Consider the following 9511-nt stretch of genomic DNA (forward strand, 5'->3'; position numbering starts at 1 on the left):
GTCTCTTTAGCCCCTATGGGCCCAGGTTAGTTGATTCTGTATGTCTTCTTGTAGTGTCCTTGACCCCTTTGCTTACTCAATCCTACCACCCACTCTTCCACAAGACTCTCCAGGCTCTGCCTGATGTTTGGCTGTGGATCTTCACATCTGTTTCCATCAGCTGCTGGATAAATCCTTTTAGGAGACAATTATGCTAGGATCCGGTCTGTATGCATAACAGAGTATCATTAATAGTGTCAAGGGCTGCCTCTCTTATGTGGTATGGGTTTCAAGTTGAGACAGTCCTTGGTTGGCCATTCCCTCAGTCTCCTCCATCTTTTTATCCCTGTGCACTTTATAAGAAGACTTTGGGTTATAGGTTTTGTGGGTAAGTTTATATCCCCCTCCCTCCACTGGGAGTCCCACCTGGCTACAGAAGACTTAACTTAGTCTCCATATCCCCAGCCAGTAGGAATCTCATCTAGGGTCACTCCCATGGACTCCTGGGAGTCTTCCTAGTTTCAGGTCTCCAACTAGTCCCAGAGATAATCCATATGGATTTTCATTCTCTCTCTAGCCCTATACAGCCCCTCCCCTCCTCATACCTGATCTCTATCCCTGTTCTTATCCTAACTCCTTCTTCTACATAGTACCCTCTCTTGATGCACCTCTATTGACTTTCTTCTCAGAAAGATTTTTTTCATCCTCCCTTGGGCCCTCCTTTTTATGTAGTTTCTTTGGTTCTGTGAATTGTAGCATGGTTATCCTGTACTTTAATGGCTAATGTCCACTTATAAGTGAGTACATACTATAGATGCCTTTCTGGTTCTGTGTTAGTTCACTCAGGATGGTATTTTTGTAGTTCCATCAATTTAACTATAAATTTCACGAATTCCTTGTTTTTAATAGCTGAATATTTTTCTATTGTATAGCTGTACCATGACCATCCTGAATATGTCCACTCTAGTATTTTTTTTTCTTTAATTTTTTTCATTGTTTAGAGAGACATGTAATTAAGGATGACCCCAATCTCCTTATAAAGAACAGGAAGGCCCTGAAACCTTAAACCTTTCCATCTTTCTTCTACAGTGTTGAGACTACAGGTATTCACTGCCTCTAGTGATGGGCATCTAACCCAAGCCTTCATGAATGTTAAACAATACTCCACCAACTGAGATATCTTTCTAAACTTCTTATTCTCTCTCTCTCTCTCTCTCTCTCTCTCTCTCTCTCTCTCTCTCTCTCTCTCTCTCTTCCTAAGAAACTTTGTCATTTTGGCCTTTGTTTCAAACAGAATTTTGTTGTAATTATTAGAAACAAATAATATCATTAAAATATGTGTTCTACAATCCTTACAGAGAAATGGAAGGAATATCTACAATTAGTTTGATGCAGAAAATATCACCTTTCCTTATTACTCTACTGCTTGCTATCTACACCAGTGGTTCTCAAAGTTCCTAATGCAGATCCTTTAATACAGTTCCTCATGTTGTGATAACTCCCAACCAAAAGAAATTCTTTTTGTTGCTGCTTCACAACTGTAATTGCTATTGTTAAAAATCATAATGAAAATATCAGTGCTTTCCAATGGACTTATGTGACACATGTGAAAATTTGTTTGTTCCAAGGGATTACAGCCCACATGTTGAGAACCACTGCTCTAGACAGACAGACAGACAGACAGTTATATTCTTAATATTCTTCCCACCACTATAGCTAAAGGCTCATCAAGTGAAACTAAAGTGTATTACATTTAGCTCATAATTTTTTAGGTTCTGGACCAAAAATATAGGCCCATTCCTTTGAGCCTGAGGTAGGTTTTCAGGATGATAAACCTGTAGAGTGCTAAACAGAACATGCTGCTTCAATCACCTCTAAGGTAAGGAGCTGGGGACCAATAAGTTTCTTATGAATGATCATCAATTTGAAGCATTTACAATTTTAAACTGACCCACATGCTCACACACACCATACCTATCAAAAAGGTTCCCTCCCTTGGGGACCTGTTACCTAGAAATTGGAAAATTAAGCAACCAGGAAAACTTACAGACATATGAAAAATTTGCTATGGGATTTGGTGATTAAATGTGCTCTTGGGTTTTCACTCCTATCTTACCACAATAATGGACATGTGAGAAAACTATGATTCAAACTCTTACTAATGTGGCAAAAATTTTTAGAGTAGTTTTGATATTTACAAATAAACTGCTATTTGATTTTATGTATGGTCTATTTATGCTCTGTCCCTGCCTCATTTCCATGGGAGAAAATATATTTGATGACTGCACATTCTTCTACAAGGCAGAGTGCACATAGTTCATATGAATCACTTGAAAACACTTTCCTGTGTACAGCCCAGGGCATTTACAGGTCAGCCTGGTCATGCAGTCTTCTACATAGAACTAGGTGGCCAATAAATTATCTATGAGTGGCATTAAAATATCCACCGTAAAAGACCAGATGGCTCAGCACATTGGCGATTCATTAGCTAGTTTCCATTTTTCACTGTACAGAATGACTAAAGTCAGTGTCATGTACCATCTGCCATAGGATAAGGGATGGGGATTAGTGGGCTTAGTCTTGTCCATATAGACAGATGCCTATGTGGAGGGATGAGCCTCATTCCACCTACAAATTGTTTATGTCTCTTTTAATAAAAAGTTCTCTTAATTGTATCTCTGAATACTGTGATAACAAAGTCTGACAAAAGTATGTTAGGAAGAAAATAAGTTCCATATAAGGCAGTCAACTCTTGAAGCAGCCAGTCACATCTACAGTCAGTAGAAGAGAGAATGGATGCATTGCATGCCTGTGCACACTGCACACTCACCATTCTTACACAGGTCAGAATCTCTACTTGGGAAATGACACCCACAGTACAAGGGTCTTTGCACCCTAAAATAACCAGGAATATCTCCCATAGTCATAACTAAAGGGTAGCCTGATCTAGACAGTTTCTCACAGACAGTTACCCATATGATTTCAGATTGTGTTTTAAGTTCAAAATTAACATGAGCCAGCACATATGTAAAGTACAAAATTTAACGGTGATTGAAGAAATTTGCAGGTTACAGTCAATAAAGTATGAGGAGCAAGTCACATGACTTCTAAGCTTTCCATTTCAAAAGAACTCACCTATTTTTCCACACAACCCTCTGGAACAACGAGTAACTTTTTACTAAGAATAAGGAATGGATGCTTGCCTTTCAAACATCTTAATAAAGGAAATTCAACAAATTGAATTCATCATTGTTCAATTTATATTCAGAATACATAAAATATCTTAATGATATATTGGACATATGAATAATATATTTTAAAAGTTTTAAATTTTATTGAATGATTAGTTAATATTTTAAAAGGTGTGATTAGTAAGAAGATAGGATAAGAGGATAAGAGAACTGAAAAAGTTTATGACTTTCTTCCATCCCTCCCATGTCCTCTTCTTCTAACCCTTCCCATGTCCCCTACCACTAACTCCATCTAAAATGCATGATATATACATATACATATATATGATAGATTTTATATATTTATATATTATATACTGCATTACTACTTCATAACTGTAATTTTAATGATATTATGAATTATAATGTGAATATTTGATATGTAGGATATCTGCCAAGACCAACAAATTAAGAAATTCTGGCTCAAAAAGAAATTAATCAGAGCATTGCCTGATCCTAACCATGCCACAAGCTAAAGAGTAAATCATACCATATATACAATATATAATATATATTACATTTATATATAAACATATATATTAAAATATAAATTTTTATATGTAAAATATGTGTATCATCTCTTTTAAAGCAGAACAGAAACATTTGTGTATTTTCATAGCAACTTTAAAAAAATAACTTACAAATGTATTAATACTTTAAGTTAACTTTTATAGTAAAATAGTATAAAACAGTCTAAGTATTACTTTAATATGAAAAATCTCAAGAATGATAATCTATGAGTCTACTTGATTTTCAGATGTCTAATTAACACATCAAAAGTTCTCATGTCATTAAAAACAATCAAGTAATCTTATCAAGAAATGCATAATAAAATAGCTAGGATATATAAATTATTTATTTTAATTTACATACTTATTTCTGTCTGTGGCATATTTGAACCACAAGCCTCTTTCTCTCTTTAACTCTATCTCAGTCTACTTTACAAGCAAGTCTAATCCCACTAAATATCATTTTTTCTTTGTATTTTCAGCATCATGTTTTTCATAGACTACCCGCAAACTGAAGGGCTTCAAGCTAGAGAAATTTCATAATTCTTTTTCTTTAATTTGATGAACTGATAAATTAAGATTAATGTATTACTCAACCTTAATTCTTGACTTTCTCCTTAGGGTTAGAAATAATTTTAATTTTTAATTTGTGGTAATTGAGCTGATACCTGGATTCCTTGACTATTATATGGCTCTAGTAGCCTTGCAACTCCTGTGAACCACCAAGGGGTTTCTCTTACTCCTTATCTTACTTTTGGGTGTTCTGCTGAGGAGCTACCTCAGTTTTGGAGAGGGTCTTGAGGAAGGGGTGTTTGGGAGCAATGGAAGAAACAACTCAAAGTTATTGATGTGTGCAAGCTGATAGCTTTGTGGTCTGCTGGAGATAGCACTCTAGGTAGCTTATGGGTTGTTTGACCAAAGTCAGAAAAACTTGCTAGAAAGATCCTAAAAGAGCTGTAATAGCTCACTAGATAGCTTTTGGATTTTACAACCAGAGTCAAAAAACCTGCTAGGAAAAAAATGTAAAAGAGCTATGATAGCTCTGTAGATATCTCAGCTAATTTAAGACCAAAACCCAGTCTTTTGTTTGCATATCAATTCAGTAATTTATCCCAGATTCCCATTTGATTATCCCATGAATCAACATCTTATGACCTTAGTGCCCTGATTCTGAGAAAAAGAATCAACAAAGTATACTAAGTATATTTTTAACATAGCAAATCCTATGCTGTTTGCTTGGCATAGAGATTATGATTACCAAATCTAGAGATAGAGTCTATTTTTATGTGAAAATGTGAGCTTTCTGTTTTCCAAGTCCTTCACTGCCTAAGCTGGCTGTCATGGAACTTGCTCTGTACAAACCTTAATCTCAGAGAACTTCCTGGCTTTGTATAAACAAACAATAAATTTAGCTAGGTGGGATCCTGCCCTGATATTACCATTCCCTCACTTCCTGGTACCTCTAATACTTGAACCATGAGCCTTGTTTTTTAACTATTACTTTCCCTTTACTGACTCCTTAATGCAGCTGCCTCTATTATTTCATGTTTGTGAAGCCCCTCATTCAGTTTATATTGCATCCTTATATTTTCATAATTGAGAAGTCTTGTTTATATATTCTTGAACTCATGTTTTCAGAGTTCTTTCCCACAGCCTTAAGGGCTGTCTTGAAGGTCACAACATTACCATTTTACTGACACACTCTTGCTTTCTAGACGCATGCTGTTTCTATTTATCATGGAGTCATTAACTTTGGCAGAGAGAGCACTCCCTGATAAACTTGACAGGGAGAACATTCCAAGGAACATGAAAAATATCTACATTATTATTCAAACAAGCCTTATGTCTACAGCAACCATAACCTCTTATGGACACCCACTCATAGCTGGTTCTGCTCCAGGGACAAGAAATGTATTACACAGTCTTTTCTTTGGCCATGCTGGGCCTGACAATGCTCCATCTCCACAATTGGTATTTCAAAAGCCTTGTCATCGTGATTTAAAATCCTCATAGTCATTGTTTCCTTGAGTATCATGTTATCATGGGTAAGCAAGAAGTTTATGTACTACTGAAGAAAGCAGATTCTCAAAGAGGCAACTTAAAATGTTAAACACTCACTTTGTAGCAAACAGTCCTAAGAGGGTTTGCAGTGATTCTCACCTGTCCTAATGCTGAAACACTGTAATATACTTCCTTAAGTGGTGGGGATCCCCAACCATAAAATTGTTTAATTTCTGCTTTGTAACTTTAATTTTGCTACTATTATGAACAATAATATTTGATATGCAGTTTATCTGATGAGACCAGTGGCTTAGAGAGAAAATCAAAGAACTGAATGACCATAACCTGATCACAAGTTAAAGGATAAGTGGGACCTAAATTCAATTAGCTGTCCCTACTTGGCCCCAATTCTTGTTAATTGGTTTGATTATCTACCTCCTTTCTCAAACACTCAACCTGATTTGAGGTCTACAGAGAATAACCTTTTAACTGTCTATCCCATCACATCAATAATAATCAAATACATATAATTATTTGATCATTCCTGGGATGTGTCCTGGATAGAACACTGTTTTCAAAGTTGCCTCAATAAAAGCCCATTGACCCCAAATCCTGTGGGACTCTCGTCTTTTTCCAGTCACCACCTCACCTGTTCTTGCAAGGTATTCTGATCTCCTAGCCTCTGGCTTCCTCAAAATCTACTCTCTTGGCCTTCTTCTATGTCCTTTGACTCCTTGTGGAGGTATGCTCAGGAGACATCCTAGTATTTGACAAACTGTCCAGCTTCTAAATGATCTTCCAATCTTATTAAGAGTCTCTTTGTTTTTTGAAGTGAGCAGTTCCTTAATTCTACCAAGACTCCTTTAGATGACAGAGCCTCTTGGCAATTTCAATTTTATCATGGAGGCTATTATCATATTCACATCATATTAAACAGCAAAAACTAAGTATAGACACCTTGTTTAAGTATCAGGTAGCTGAGGTAATATAATGAATGAGAGGGAGAATGGGTCCAAAATGATGCAGCTTGGATGGCCTTAACAGGCATGCTTATATAGACAACACATTTCAGGTGATGAGAAATGATAGGAACTATCTATATATCGCTAAACTTTTAAAGAGAAACAAATATTTGAGAACCAGAATAAGAAGAACTAAAGAATTCTGTTCGCTAAATATTTATAATCTGCTAGAGTTATCAAGACACATAAATAGGAAAGTGTTAATATCTTAGCTATGTTGGTAGAACATTTGGGAAATATTCAGAAAGCCATGTGTTTACTTCCTGGCCCTGCATGAGCTGAGTGTGGTAGCACTGGTAATCCCAGCACATGGAACACAGAGGCAGAAGATCAGAAGGTCAGAGTCATTCATGCTCATCTTGCAAGTGTTTGAAGCCAGCTTGTGCTACATGTGTTTCAAAGCACAGTGGCATAAAGATAGTATTTAAATGATGCTCTAGAAACCTAGACAGTTATACTTACATATATACAATCTGGGATAATTAATAATAATAATAATAATAATAATAATAATAATAATAATAATAATAATAAATGTGATGATAATGCAAAGAGAAGTTAGAAAGGTTTTCCAGAAGAAGAGAATGGATCCTGTTAGAGAAGAATCTTTTTAGAAGATCAGTTAAAAGAGACAGAGACACAGTGATGCAGGATATTTGATCACACTGTGAAACTGAGATTGTGTTATGTACTGGAAAAATCTGTTTCTAGTTGTGGAGTGGTTCAACTCTATCACACACCTTATCAAAGAGCTTTCTATTTACTGTAAACAGGATTTAATAAACTCAATCTTAAGTCAAGAGGCAGAATAAGCAACCATTTGACAGGGAATGAACATGCGGAAAAAAAACAGAGAAATAAGAGGAGGTCAGGAGGATGTATAGAGAGAGACACAGGAAGTAGAAGAGAGGGACATTCAGTGTGAAGTGTTTTTAATTTGATATAGACAAGGAAAAGTGTCTCTTGTGATGTCAGGTGCAGAGGAAGGTCATCTGGGTGCTTTATCTGCCTCTCTGAGCTAGCAGGCTTTAAAGCCAACATCTGGCTCCTAAGTCTTTATTGGTAAACTTTTTTTAAAATTGAGATTTTGTTATTAAGAAAAAACAAGACAAGGGTATGGGTATAGAGATTTTTTTCAGTAGTGGAAAAAAAAACATAAAAGCTTGCATTTCTTCCTCAAACTTGCCTGTTTTCTTGTTTGCTTGCTTGCTTGACTTGCCACTTTGTTCTGAAAAGCTCTATTAAGCAGTTAAAGTGAAAACATGCATTGCTTTTACCATAGTATCTCAAATGTGGACAAATATCACTCGTAACTAACTTACACCAAGGTAAACATGGGCAGAGCTATTGGAGTTAGTAGTCTATCAGAAACAATAGAACAAGAACATGAATTTGGGAATTGGGAGGGGTCTACTTGAAAATTAGGGGGTGTTGTAAAAGTAAATGGGAGGTTAGATATGATGCTTCATTACAGACATATGCAAAGTTCTCAAGAATAAGTTAATTTTTTAAAATAGACAACATCAAAAGCCTAGTAATGTCTAAAACAAATACCGTTTATAAAAGAATATGAAGGATTCCTGAAAAAATAGAAGGTAAAGAAGATAGAGGGAGAATAAAAAAAAAAACTGAACTACGAAATCTATCAATTCAAGTGATATTAGGAGTTTTTTTTTTTTTAGGAAAGAAGTGATAATTTAAAGAATAATGATAAGAAATTATGTGTTAAACTATTAATGTGTCTACAGAGTAATATTTGTGTCTACCGGGAAATGAATAGAGAAGAAACCTTAATCTATTATTGAATTATGATAATGTAATTTAATAGGAGTAGAAATTAGGGCATCTTTATCTTCTGTTGTTCATTTGAACAGGAATGTTAACTCTGTGGTTCACCTACTGTTAATAAAACAACTATAAAGCTAGTATGAAAGTCCCCAGGGCTGTTTAGAATGGATTCTAAAGGAGCATAAATAGTAGTGGTGTTTAATGCATGGAAAATTATATTATTTTGTAGGATAATATTTGCAAGTATTTGGATGAATTTATATAAGAATAACCTGGAAGGAAAGTCTTTGGATGGAGTCAGATGTCTGTCCAAAGGTAGCTACAACCCTTTCTTGTGAAATATGTCTTTGCCTACACATCCAGAAATGAGAATATGCATTTGCAGGTGTTTTAAATAAAAAATATTGCATTAATATTTCATCCATCCTTTGATATGCAACAAGTAGTTACTCAAACCTGGCAAGGAGTTTGTTCCCATAGAATAAACAGCATAGGAGACAGTGCTATCCCATCAATATTGAAAAAATAGAGTAAAAGGAAAAAAATGAATTTTAGAGAATGACCCATGAACTGTGAAGACAATGTAACCAATTAAAGACTAACAGGGGCTAGAGAGACAGCTCATTAGTACAGTGATTGCTGCACAAGCATGAAGACTATAGGGTTGCAGGTCCCTTTAGCTCCTTGGGTACTTTCTCTAGCTCCTCCTTTAGGGGCCCTGTGATCCATCCAATAGCTGACTGTGAGCATCCACTTCTGTGTTTGCTAGGCCTCAGCATAGTCTCACAAGAGACAGCTATACCTGGGTCCTTTCAGCAAAATCTTGCTAGTGTATGTAATGGTGTCAGCGTTTGGAGGTTGATTATGAGATGGATCCCCATATATGGCAGTCTCTACATGGTCCATCCTTTCGTCAGAGCTCCAAACTTTGTCTGTGTAACTCCTTCCATGGGTGTTTTGTTCCCAATTCTAAGAAGGGGCA

The sequence above is a fragment of the Mus caroli genome, chromosome 3 (genome assembly GCF_900094665.2).
Source record: "Mus caroli chromosome 3, CAROLI_EIJ_v1.1, whole genome shotgun sequence".
Taxonomy (NCBI): domain Eukaryota; kingdom Metazoa; phylum Chordata; class Mammalia; order Rodentia; family Muridae; genus Mus; species Mus caroli.